Source organism: Scyliorhinus torazame, chromosome 10 (assembly GCF_047496885.1).
Source record: "Scyliorhinus torazame isolate Kashiwa2021f chromosome 10, sScyTor2.1, whole genome shotgun sequence".
Classification (NCBI taxonomy): Eukaryota; Metazoa; Chordata; class Chondrichthyes; order Carcharhiniformes; family Scyliorhinidae; genus Scyliorhinus; species Scyliorhinus torazame.
Window position 1 is genome coordinate 236,528,802 of NC_092716.1, and position 12,684 is coordinate 236,541,485.

General features: G+C 44.1%; 1 long non-coding RNA gene across 1 annotated transcript in view; it reads left to right on the plus strand.

Moving 5' to 3' along the window:
• LOC140384676 (uncharacterized) overlaps window positions 1-11,951 on the plus strand; it is a 59,838-nt gene extending 47,887 nt beyond the window's left edge. The window contains exon 2 of the long non-coding RNA XR_011933123.1: window positions 5,726-11,951. This is a non-coding gene — a long non-coding RNA (uncharacterized lncRNA). The remainder of the gene's footprint in view (window positions 1-5,725) is intronic.
• The last annotated feature ends 733 nt before the right edge of the window (window positions 11,952-12,684 follow it).

The following is a 12,684-nucleotide window of genomic DNA, read 5'->3' on the forward strand; positions in this document are numbered from 1 at the left end:
GTTTCCTCTGGGTGCTCCGGTTTCCTCCCACAGTCCAAAGATGTGCAGGTTAGGTGGATTGGCCATGATAAATTGCCCTTAGTGTCCAAAATTGCCCTTAGTGTTGGGTGGGGTTACTGGGTTATGGGGATAGGGTGGAGGTGTTGACCTTCGGTAGGATGCTCTTTCCAAGAGCCGGTGCAGACTCGATGGGCCGAATGGCCTCCTTCTGCACTGTAAATTCTATGATAATCTATGAAAGAACTGTCTGTGATGCTTGACTTGGGAGCGATTGTTTCCTCTTTCGAAAAATTGTACTCAGGTTTAAATTTTCCATCCCACGGAACCTTGGTAAGCTGATTCTGATTATCAATAGGGTTTTGAACGATAAATTATCAGTCGAAATTGTGAAAAAGCAGCCTGAGCGGATAGAAGGAAAACAAGGCATCCCGAAAACAGAAAGTAGTTTTTAGTGAAAGAAAAAAGAAATTCTGCTCTGTTATTGAGCAAACGTTAAATATACCAGACATGAAATAAAGGAATAAAAACAGAAAATGCTGGGAAACCTCAGCAGGCCTGGCAGCATCTGTGGAGAGAGAAACTGAGTTAACGTTTTGAGTCCCTGTGACCTTCCTCAGAGCTAAAAAGAGGGAGAATTGTGGTGGATTTTATACTGTGAGAGAGGGGCTGGAGCAAAATGGAAGGTCAGTGATGGGTGTTAGCGATAAGAGATTGTGGAAAGGTATATGTGGTGATATGCCTCTGGCCTATATTATAATTGGATGGTGTGCGACCTCCAAACAACAGGTGGCGGGCGGTACAGACACACCATACGGTCTCCAGACTAAGGTCATGTGACCTGGGAGCCAGATATAAAGGGAAACACATCAGACCATCTGGAGTAGAAGATTGAGAAGGCAATAAGATGTACATGTAATTGGTCAGTGCTAGGTGTCAATTCCAGAAGAGTAGGAAGAAGACTCCATAATAACATGCTCTGTGTCAGATGGCCTTCTTACCACATGAGGCACAATAAAAGGATCCTGGTTTGGACATATAGAAGTATTTGGTGAGGTACTTCATAAAGTACAAGGGACCAAACACAACAATGTTCAGGGCAGAAGAGAAAGGAGGTGTCAAAGGCAGTGTGAGGAGGTACAGAAGGTGCTTCTCATTGCAGATATGTAAGGTAGCAGAATGTGATAATAGGAGAACAAAGATCAGTGTTCAGTGAAAACAAACTTTAACGACAAGCAATGGATGTGCCTGTGGGGGGGGGGGGGGGGGGGGGGGGTCAGATTTAGGAGTGTAATTACGGGGCATCAGCAGAGATTTAGACTAGGTATCTGTTATTTCATGTCAGCAGCAGCAACGGGAGTGATTTTCCTCACCTTCCAAGGTATATTTTGCAGCTGCAGAGGGTAGTCCGCTAGTGGCCAGGAGCAGGACCTTCTGGTCATGCTGTTGTCAATGGTGTTTCCCGTTGAGTGCCACCTTCGCTACCACGAAACCCATGACGGGGGTGCGTCATCAGCCAGTGTGAGCGGCTAAGAAAATCCCGCCCAATGTTTATAAGAAGCAGGGGCATTTGCCATATAGAGTCAGATATAGTCCCTCTGATACCGCTTTGGAAGGGCAATTGAACCCCCCCCCCCTTGAACCCCCCCCCCAGAAGGCTCATACCTATAGTAGCTTGAACCAGCAAGAGAATCAGAGCTTATCTGTTCCTATGTAGATTTGGATTTGAACGCGAATATAGATTTTCTCCTAAACTTCTGGCTGTGGGACCGGAACACACTGCAAGATTTCTGATCACCTGTTTCTGAATTAGCACAACTCATAAGTATCTGGGGTCAACCTCATTAATCGTTCATGGAAAGCATCTGGTCTGGATTGGTTCTGATGTTGCTTAATGCGGTCTGGGGAGAATTTTGCACTGTTGCAGCTTTTGGCATGTTATAACTGAATTTAAAATCCAGTTTTCTTTTTCTGTTGGGCAGACAGGGAATCTCAAGCACCAAATCTAATTTTTGTCCAGTTTAATGGTGCTATTGGTTCAAGGGGTCTATGCAAACAGATTCAATCCTCAGTTTGTGCTTGATCTTACTGATCCCCAACGAGGGTGGTAATAAAGGCTTTTGTACCCCCCATAGAATTTTGGGTCCACTGCCTGGAGCTTAAATTAACCATTGCACAGCACTTCAAAATACCTCATAAATATTCCACCACATAATGCTCATAAAGAAAATGATATTCTCAATTCTGCTTTCCCTGTCTCTGAGGATTATTTGACCCTTTTATTTCCTGGACAAATGTGAATTGATGGGATTCTCCGGCCTCCCAGCCACGTGTTTCGCAGCGGCAGGAGACAGTGTACCGTTCGCTGGCAGTGCGATTGTTTGCTCCCGCAACTGTCAATAGGGATTCTCACTAAAGCCACTCCCACTCCGCCCTGCTGGGAAACCCATGGGCTGGGGTGCGCTGCCTACAGGACCGGAGAATCCCACTGCCAGCGAACAGCCGGAGAATTCCGGAAGATACCCAATGAATGCAGATTGTAATCTTTCAACCATTAACTCTCCACAATTGGCAAGTTTCTACTCATTTGCAAAAAATTATTTTCCTCTTTTGTAATTCATCCTTGGTACACCCTGCGGTATTATCATAAATGTAAGAACTGCAAGGATTAATGAAATGTCTAGATCAGCCGCTAGAGGGAGCTAGATGTACATGTATATAAGACATATATGCTAAGCTATGTGGGGGGTGAAGTGAAGGAGTTAGCTCCAGGACAGACAGAAGGAAAGATAGTGTCAGTAAGAGCAGATCATAATTTATAATAGTGTAGAGGTTAGTTGTAGATGAGTGCAGATTGCATGTTAACTATCAACTGTGTATTATTTAGAGTTTGTGTTGAACCCAAATTAGTTGTGTTAATAAATTATTCGCTTTGTTCAAGTTAAAGCTATTTTGTGGTCATTGTGAACACTACGCCCACCATCCTGAATTTAGCAACACAAAGAACACCACACATCCTACATCCAATTATTGGACAAATCTGGTCTGTGGTAATTTGCAAGGACTGATTTTCCTGGATTCCAGCCAGAACCAGATGCAGATGGGGTTGGACTTGCTCTGTGCTGGGAGTGTTCTTACTCCTTATCCCATTTCCTGGCAGGGGCAGAGTGATTGGCATTTACGAGATCTGATGGGAATGCAGCCTCACCATTTGGTGGAAGTAGATGTGATGATCTGCTCCACAACTCCTCATGCTTCAACAAGTTGATCCCGGAAAGGCACAGTCAGCCTCAAGTGCCACAAATGAAGTTGCCTCTTGCCGGCCATAGAATATAGAACATACAGTGCAGAAGGAGGGCATTCAGCCCATCGCGTCTGCACCGACCCACTTAAGCTCTCACTTCAACCCTATTCCCTTCACCTATTAACCTCTCCTAACCTTTTTGGACACTAAGGGCAATTTAGCATGGCCAATCCACCTAACCTGCATGTCTTTGGACTGTGGGAGGAAACCGGAGCACCCGGAGGAAACCCACGCAGACACAGGGAGAACGTGCAGGCTCCACACAGACAGTGACCCAGCAGGGAATCGAACCTAGGACCCTGGCACTGTGAAGCCACAGTGCTAACCACTGTGCTACCGTGCTGCCCATGCAGGATGATCTCTGCTGAAGCCTTGTTTGCAGGGCTGGCGTCTACTTTGGAGCTTCTGAAACCACATGTCAGGGTAGTGGCAAACTCCTGCCCACAGCTGGTGTTTCCTGATGCCAGCAGGAGGCCCTGCAATTCATGCCTGGGCAAACAATGGAGATCAGAAAGGGTCTGGACATCCTCCCTATTCTGCTTGTTGATTTGGCGTAATTTGCCCAAAGTTAGTGCAGAGGGTCATGGAATCTGAAGTAAAAGTAGCAGAATTCTGGTTTCTGCTAACATTTATGCTTGTTTAAAACACATCTTGCACAATGGCAACTCCACCTGCTAACTACGTGCTTTTGTTTTCAAAGAGGCTCTAAGTAGTAAGTTTGGATGAATGGTTATGGTCTGAATTATTAGCTCTGTTTTTCTCTGCACACTTACTGCCAGGTCTACTGAGTTTTTCTAGAATTGTCTGCTTTTGCCCCTTACTATTAAATTGTTTTAGGTGACAGGATACTGACAAATAAACTTGAAAATGCTTCAGTGTAACTATTTTAAATTAGCTGAGGAACTGGTTACTGCTCTGCATAGTTTGTTGATAATCATTTCAGTTATTTAAATTTAGATTCCTCGGAGACGGTGAGTGGGCATTCACTGAAATATTTTTTTCCCCCTGCAAAACTCATTTCCAGCAAAGTTAATTACACCATATCCATTTACCATTCCTAAAAATATGGAGAAATACATTTTAAAGCAATATGGCAGATTTGATGATTAATATGCAAATATATGAGCAGGAATTTGAGACAGGGGAAAAACATTCTCAGTGTAAGAAACTCAATTCTCAAATATTCTCAATGTAAGAAACTCAATTCTCAAATATTCTCAATGTAAGAAACTCAATTCTCAAATATTCTCAATGTAAGAAACTCAATTCTCAAATATTCTCAATGTAATCAACTCAATTCTCGAATATTCTCAATGTAATCAACTAAATTCTCAAATATTCTCAATGTAAGAAACTCAATTCTCAAATATTCTCTATGTAATGAACTCAATTCTCAAATATTCTCAATGTAACCAATTCAATTCTCAAATATTCTCAATGTAATCAACTCAATTCTCAAATATTCTCTATGTAATGAACTTAATTCTCAAATATTCTCAATGTAATCAATTCAATTCTCAAATATTCTCAATGTAATGAACTCAATTCTCAAATAGTCTCAATGTAATGAACTCAATTCTCAAATATTCTCAATGTAATCAACTCAATTCTCATATATTCTCAATGTAATCAACTCAATTCTCAATGTAACTCAATTCTCAAATATTCTCATTGTAATCAACTCAATTCTCCAATATTCTCAATGTAATCAACTCAATTCTCAAGTATCCTCAATGTAACTCAATTTTCAAATATTCTCATTGTAATCAACTCAATTCTCAAGTATCCTCAATGTAACTCAATTCTCAAATATTTTCAATGTAACTCAATTCTCAAATATTCTCAATATAACTCAATTCTCAAATATTCTCAATGTAACTCAATTCTCAAATATTCTCAATGTAACTCAATTCTCAAATATTCTCAATGTAACTCAATTCTCAAATATTCTCAATGTAACTCAATTCTCAAATATTTTTAATGTAACTCAATTCTCAAATATTCTCAGTGTAACTCAATTCTCAAATATTCTCAACATAATCCACTCAATTCTCAAATATTCTCAATGTAACTCAATTCTCAAATATTCTCAATGTAACTCAATTCTCAAATATTCTCAATGCAACTCAATTCTCAAATATTTTTAATGTAACTCAATTCTCAAATATTCTCAGTGTAACTCAATTCTCAAATATTCTCAACATAATCCACTCAATTCTCAAATATTCTCAATGTAACTCAATTCTTATATCGTCTCAATATAATCACTCAATAACAATCAAGATGGTGCCAGAGCATGGCGACTCTCTGTGAGCACTCCCCCACAGATCCTCTTACTACATCTTTTTTAACCGTACTAAATTTTAAAACTTAATTCTAAAAGTAATATAATCTCTAACCATGTTCTTTTATGTTTATTTACAGGTCTGGAGATCCTCCGACATCCATGGACCAGCCCACATGACCTGACATGAACCGACCCGGCAGGACTCGTCCGGTGACCTGACCCTGACCTCGACCTGGCAGCGGAAGAGGCCCGACGCAGAGGCCCAATCCCGGTCTCGCCTGCAATTCGTCCTGGCTCCCGGAGCACCTGACCCGGCCTACGAAGCGACCCCGGTTCCTGAAGAGCCCGACCCAGCTCCCGGATCGCCCGACCTGGACACAATCACGAGACCCAGCCCGACCTGACCCGGAGAGGCCCGTCCAGCCCACCCACTCCCCGGAAGAAGAAGAGGAAGGAAATTGACGAATTGGCCTAACTAGGACTAGATCTAACCTCAGGAACTCCCGACCAGACCACCAATGCTGGAGCCGACCACGTGACCAGGTCCAACCTGACCCAGAAAGATCCTGCCAGGAACCCACCCCGGCTGAAACACTCCCAAAACAGCGCAGACCCCACGCGAGGACCCGAACACATAGAAGGGCAGACCCGACCTTGCTCAACACTGGGGCCTGACCATATCCCGAACGTGACCGCCCCGCCCACCGAGTGACCCTGAAACCGCACCAGAGCCCACGACCTCTCCAGATGCAACCACCTACCTTCCACAAGGTCAGATTTCTGCCAAAGGATCCTGGGACCACATAGAAGCAGCCACTGACTTAGAAATATCCAAGCTACCAAACACAAATTAGACGAGCTTAATGCTGGACTTACCCTTGAGCAGGAGGTGAGAGACTGCTGTGTGCTCTGTTTCAGCCTCACCCTGCCTCACTGGACTGGCCATACAAGCGGAGGGCTTCTCAATACACCGGATGGACCGCATGGCATCTTTGGACAAGGCGAAGGATGGAAGGGTTTGCCTCCTCATCAACTCCTCCTGGTGCTCAGATATGGCGACCCTGGCGAACTATTGCTCCCTGGGCCTGGAATAAGACCATAAGACAGAGGAGCAGAATTAGGCCACTCGGCCCATCGAGTCTGCTCCGCCATTCAATCATGGCTGATATTTTTTCATACTCATTCTCCGCCTTCTCCCCATAACCCCTGACCCCTTATTAATCAGGAATACCTTACTGTGAAGTGCTGCCCATACTACCGTCCACAGAAGTTCACTTCTGCCATCATCACAGCGTTCAACATTCCACCCCAGGCAGAAGGCGTTTGATGAATTATTGTACACCACAATAAACAACAGTGAAACATAATAACCGGAGGCCTCGTTCATCATGGTCGAAGACTTCAACCAGGTGAACCACAAGAGTGTACTGCCAAAATTCCACCAACACATCGCCTGCCCCACCAGGGGTCCCAACATTCTTGACCACTGTTACTCAAACATCAAAGGCATCGACCGTTCCATCCCCCGACTGCATTCGGAAAATCAGACCACAAGACGGTGCTCCTTCTCCTGGCATACAAGCAGAAACTTAAGCAGGAGAATCCAGTTAAGAAAGTTGTGCAGTGCTGGTCCGAGGCAACGGAAGAGCTCCTACGCGACTGCTTGGAGTCAGTGGACTAGTCCATATTCAAGAACTCAGTGGCTAATCCAGACAGGTATGCCACCACCATCATAGACTTCATCAGTAAGTATGTTGAAGATTGCGTGTCAAAGAAGGTAGTATATGCGTTCCCCAATCGGAAACCATTGTTCAATCGAGAGAGCCATTCGCTACTGATGTCCAGGACTGAGGCGTTCAAGACAGGTGATTCTGACCTATACAGGAAATCTCGGTACGACCTCTGCAAAGCCATCAGGGCTGCCAAGAGACAATACTAGACTAAGCTAGAGTCCCAGACTAATGATAAGGACTCTCATCGGTTGTGGCAAGGCTTAAACAACATAACGGGCTACAAAGCAAAGCTGAATAGAATCTTTGGCAACAGAGCAGCCCTCCCAATGAATTGCATGCATTCTATGCTTGTTTTGAGCAGGAAGCCAACAAATCGTTGTCAGCCGCCCCAGCAGCCTCAGGCGCACCCATACCTACCGGCACAGCCTCAGACGTCAAATCGGCCTTTTTGAAAGTGAACCCACGGAAAGCATCGGGTCCTGACGGAGCCCCAAGTCGTGCACTCAGATTCTGCACTGATCAACTGGCAGGTGTGTTCGTGGACACCTTCACCCTCTCCCGACTCCGTTCTGAGGTTCCCAGCTGCTTCAGGAAGACCATCATCATACCGGTGCTAAAGAAGAACCAGGCAACGTGCCTCAACAATGATCATCTGGTGGCCCTCACATCTATTACTATGAAATGCTTCATGAGGTTAGTCATGGGTCACATCAACTCCAACCTTCCAAATTGCCTTGATCCACAACCGGTCCACAGCAGATGCTATCTCCCTGGCCCGACATTCATTAAAAAATTTTTTTTTTTTAAAGAGTACCCAATTAATTTTTTCCAATTGAAGGACAATTTAGCCAATCCACCTACCCTGCACATCTTTTGTGTTGTGGGGGCGAAACCCACGCAAACACGGGGAGAATGTGCAAACTCCATAAGGACACTGACCCAAAGCCTGGATCGAACCTGGGACCTCGGCGCCGTGAGACCGCAATGCTAACCACTGGACCACCGTGCTACCATCCTGGCCCGACACTCATAATAATAATAATAATCTTCATTATTGTCGCAAGTCAGCTTACATAAACACTGCAATGAAGTTACTGTGAAAAGCCCCTAGTCGCCACACTCCGGCGCCTGTCCAGGTACACTGAGGGAGAATTCAGAATGTCCAAATCGCCTAATAAGCACGTCTTTCGGGACTTGTGGGAAGAAACTGGAGCACCCGGAAGAAACTCATGCAGACACTGCGGGAACGCGCGGAGTTCGCACAGACAGTGGCCTAAACGGGAACTGAACTTGGTACCCTGGTGCTGTGAAGCAACAGTGCTAACTACCATGTTACCATGCCTGGAGTATCTCGGCAACAAGGTCTCCTACATCAGATTCCTATTTACTGACTTCAACTCTGCTTTCAACAGCATAGTCCCAACCAAACTCATATCAAAACTCCAAAACCTGGTACGTGGCTCCTCCCTCTGCAATTGGATCCTCAACTTGCTGACCCATAGAACACAATCAGTGAGGATAAACAACGACACCTCCTCCATGATAGTCCTCAATACCGGGGCCCTGAAAGGCTGTGTACTTAGCCCCCAACTAAACTCATTATACACACATGGCTGTGTGGCAAAATTTGGCTCCAAATCCGTCTACAAGTTTGCTGATGTCATGACCGTAGTGGGTTGGATCTCACACAACGATGAGCCAGAGTACAGGAAGGAGATGGAGAACTTAGTGGCATGGTGCAACAACAACGATCTCTCCATCAATGTCAGCAAAACTCAGGAACTGATCATTGACTTCAGGAAGCGAAGTGTCGTACACTGCCCTGTCTGCATCAATGGTGCTTTGGTGGAGATGGTTGACAGCTTGAAAATACTAGGTATAAACATCACCAACAATTTGTCCTGGTCCCCCCAAGTCGACGCTACGACCAAGAAAGCACAGCAGCTCCTATACTTTCCCTGGAAACAAAGAAAATTCAGCATGTCCACATTGAGTCTTACCAATGTTTACAGGTGCACCAGAAAAAGTTTCCTATCTGTCTGCATCACAGCCTGGTATGGCAACTGCTCGGCCCAAGTCCATTAAAACTACAGAGAGTCTGAACACAGCCCAGCCAATCATGCAAGCCGCCTCCCATCCATTGACCCTGTCTACGGCTCTCGCTGCTTTGGGAAAGCGGGCAGCAAAATAACCTCCCACCCACTTTATTCTCTCTTCCAACCTCTTCCATCAGGCAGAAGATATAAAAGTTTGAGAACACGCATTAACAGGTTCAAATACAGCTTATTCCCTACTCTTACCAGATTTCTGAATGGCCCTCTGTGTGCTAGTCTGGTGATCTAATTCAACTGTGCTAGTATATGCTGTGAAGGTTCGCAGCTGAAGATCATCCACAAGGCATCCCTGCGCTTGCAGGTAAAGATATTCTCTCTCTCTGATTGCTGCAAACAATTCACAGTTGAAAATGAAACAGGACAACTCTTCCAGCTAACCTGCAGAACCAGGAACCTCCAAACCAACTGCTCAACTGCCAAAGTCAGCTACCAGAATCACCCAACTTAACGGCTGCAATGTGTCACCATTGATTCGTCAAGGACAAGCCTTTTTTAACCTTTGTTTTTGGGCCCACCTCTCATTTCTAATCTATGTGTATGTGTGTTGCGTTTTATTATTTGTTTTCACACTTTAGTAACTAATATACTCACTCTTTCCGTAACTCATGAAATCCTGTTAAAATGAGCTCCTTAAAAACAGAAATACATTTTTACTGGGAAAAGGTATCCACGAGGGAAGGGATTCTTTCAAATTAACCTTATTGTGACCAATGAAGGGGATTGAATAAAGAAGGGAAGCTGTTCATCCCTCCCCACCAGGGGGTATAACAATTTGGGGATATCTCATCCACAAGCATTAGAAATTGGGATCCTCACCTGGGGACAAATCGTGACAATTTGAAGAGAATGATACAGTTAATGGGCAGCATTTTCAACCCAATATGGGAAGGCGAATGGAGGCATAAAGGTTTCATATCACTGCCAGTGTGACGATTTGCGGTACCCATCCTGTGTTACGACCACAGCAGATGTTGTTGCTGAGCAATCCAGATCCCAGATGGAAACATATCTTACAGGTCATAATATTTTTGTCACTCTAAAAATGAGGAGGAAGAGCGACTGACCCCAAAAGCATAGAACTCCAGTAAGGCCTTTATCATTTAAAAAATTAAAATATTTATTAAAAGAAAAAAAAAATTAAGCAAATAAGATTAATGTTACGTAGCTAAAACATTTTTAGAGAGCAATCCCCCCAAAAATCCCTTGTGGTCAAAAGACACAAGTAAACTACCTTCTTGCCAACAACTCCCTTATAGATTTTAACTATAAAAACCCAGTAATATTACCCAAAGCAAAGAATTGTTGTCACTTCCATAAATACGAGTCCCCAATGACTTCCACTCAGATTTGGAAATCCAAAAAGGAGGTTCAGAAGCAAACTACATTCTGAAAACAAAGATTTTTATGGCTTGAAACTGGGTGACTGATTCAAATTCAAAACATTCACACCTTCTCCCCACACAAATCCCCACAACTCGTTTAAACATCTTTCTTTAAATATCTTTTCCCCTTTTTAGCTCATGTTCCATTGTCCCCAAACACCTCTTTGAACTCAACTTCTCCGTCTATAAAAATCTTTCATGTTTTCCTATTTTGTCTCTACTTCAGTTTAATAAAATTCAATGTGTGTTCTCCTGTTTACCTATGAAACCTTTGTAAGTTGTAAAAGTTTCTTGTCGTTTTGGAACTTGCCTTCGAAATTCAACAGCTGAAAAGCCAAGACCCCACTTATCTTGTCATGTAAATTTTAAATCGAACCTATTCACTTGCAACTCAGCCACCCATAACCCCTCATTTCAAAGGCATGAACCAAACACCTTTTTATCTCTCAGTTCTCACACACAAGCTGTCTCTATTAACCTGCCCCAGTTTAATTGATTATGGACACACACACACTCACAGTGCTCCTCATGGGCCTGCTCCTGGCCACGCTGGCCATTAGTAGACCCTCGAGACAGCTTCCATGCACTGATAGAAAATTAACCATCAGGTGCAGGATAACAGTTGAGATTGTTAATGAGGTGATGAGCAGGCGTTTTTGATGGCAGTGGGATTTTACCAGCGGTGCACCTGACCTCCCAGTATGTCCATAGCTTGTCAATTCATAAGAGGTGAGTGCATTGTGGGAGATCATTAAAATGAAATGCAGGGTAGCACGGTGATGCAGTGGTTAGCACTGCTGCCTCACGGCACCAAGGTCCCAGGTTCGATCCTGGCTCTGGTTCATTGTCCGTGTGGAGTTTGCCCATTCTCCCCATGTTTGCATGGGTTTCGCCCCCACAACCCAAAGATGTGCAGGGTAGGTGGATTGGCCACGTTAAATTGCCCTTTAATTGGAAAAATGAATTGGAAACTCTAAATTTATATTAAAAAATGAAAATGAAATGCGATCTGACCACTAAATGTGCAACGGAATCAGCTGCCAGCAGAAGTTTTGCAGTGTCATAATTATTTCCTACAGACTGATGTAATGGACACTGCTGGTGATAAATAAATGGCTGCCGATGCATCCAGCAGTTATGTGCCTCCATTTTGTTCCATGCTCTCGCGTCCCACCCCATTCACCTCGGTAACACTCTCTCTGGGCGCACAGTGAAGGCTACTGGTTATTCTTGCAGTCACATGCACTGAGTTTTCCTCTGGCCTCCTCAATACACTCACCTGATTGGTGCACAATCCAAGGGGTGTCCTCTGAATTGGAAAAATGGCCCGGCAGCTAGTCCTGCGACTGATGCGGTCAGGATTGAGACCTAAAAATGGTCCCACCATCAAGGAAAATAACCCCTAAGGTGGGAAGATTAAGCACATTAACTTCAGTTCTCTCTCCAACGATGCTGCTAGACCCTCTCAGCATTTCCAACATATTCTGGTTTCATTGCAACGCATGTCAACTGCCTGGCGAGCAACTCCAGCTCATCTCTTCCAACAACTCTCAGCTCATTTCAGATTGCCCTTTTCACCATCGCTAAGCAGTTTTCACCTGACATCTCCCAGTGGATCTCATGTCTCCCTACCAGCAGGTTTCTCTCCTGCTGGTAATCTTCACTCGTCGCCCTGGCAATAGGAACAGCATGGAGTAAGAAAAACATTTAGCGAAGGTTACTTCAGCTTTCTGGCTCATATCTGATACATCGTGCAATGCAGTCGGTTTGTTTACTGGGATACCAAGATCAATAGTTTGAAAATAAAATGAAGATAATAAAGAACTAGGAGGAAAAGAATCAGCGCTATTTTACTATCAAAGTTATT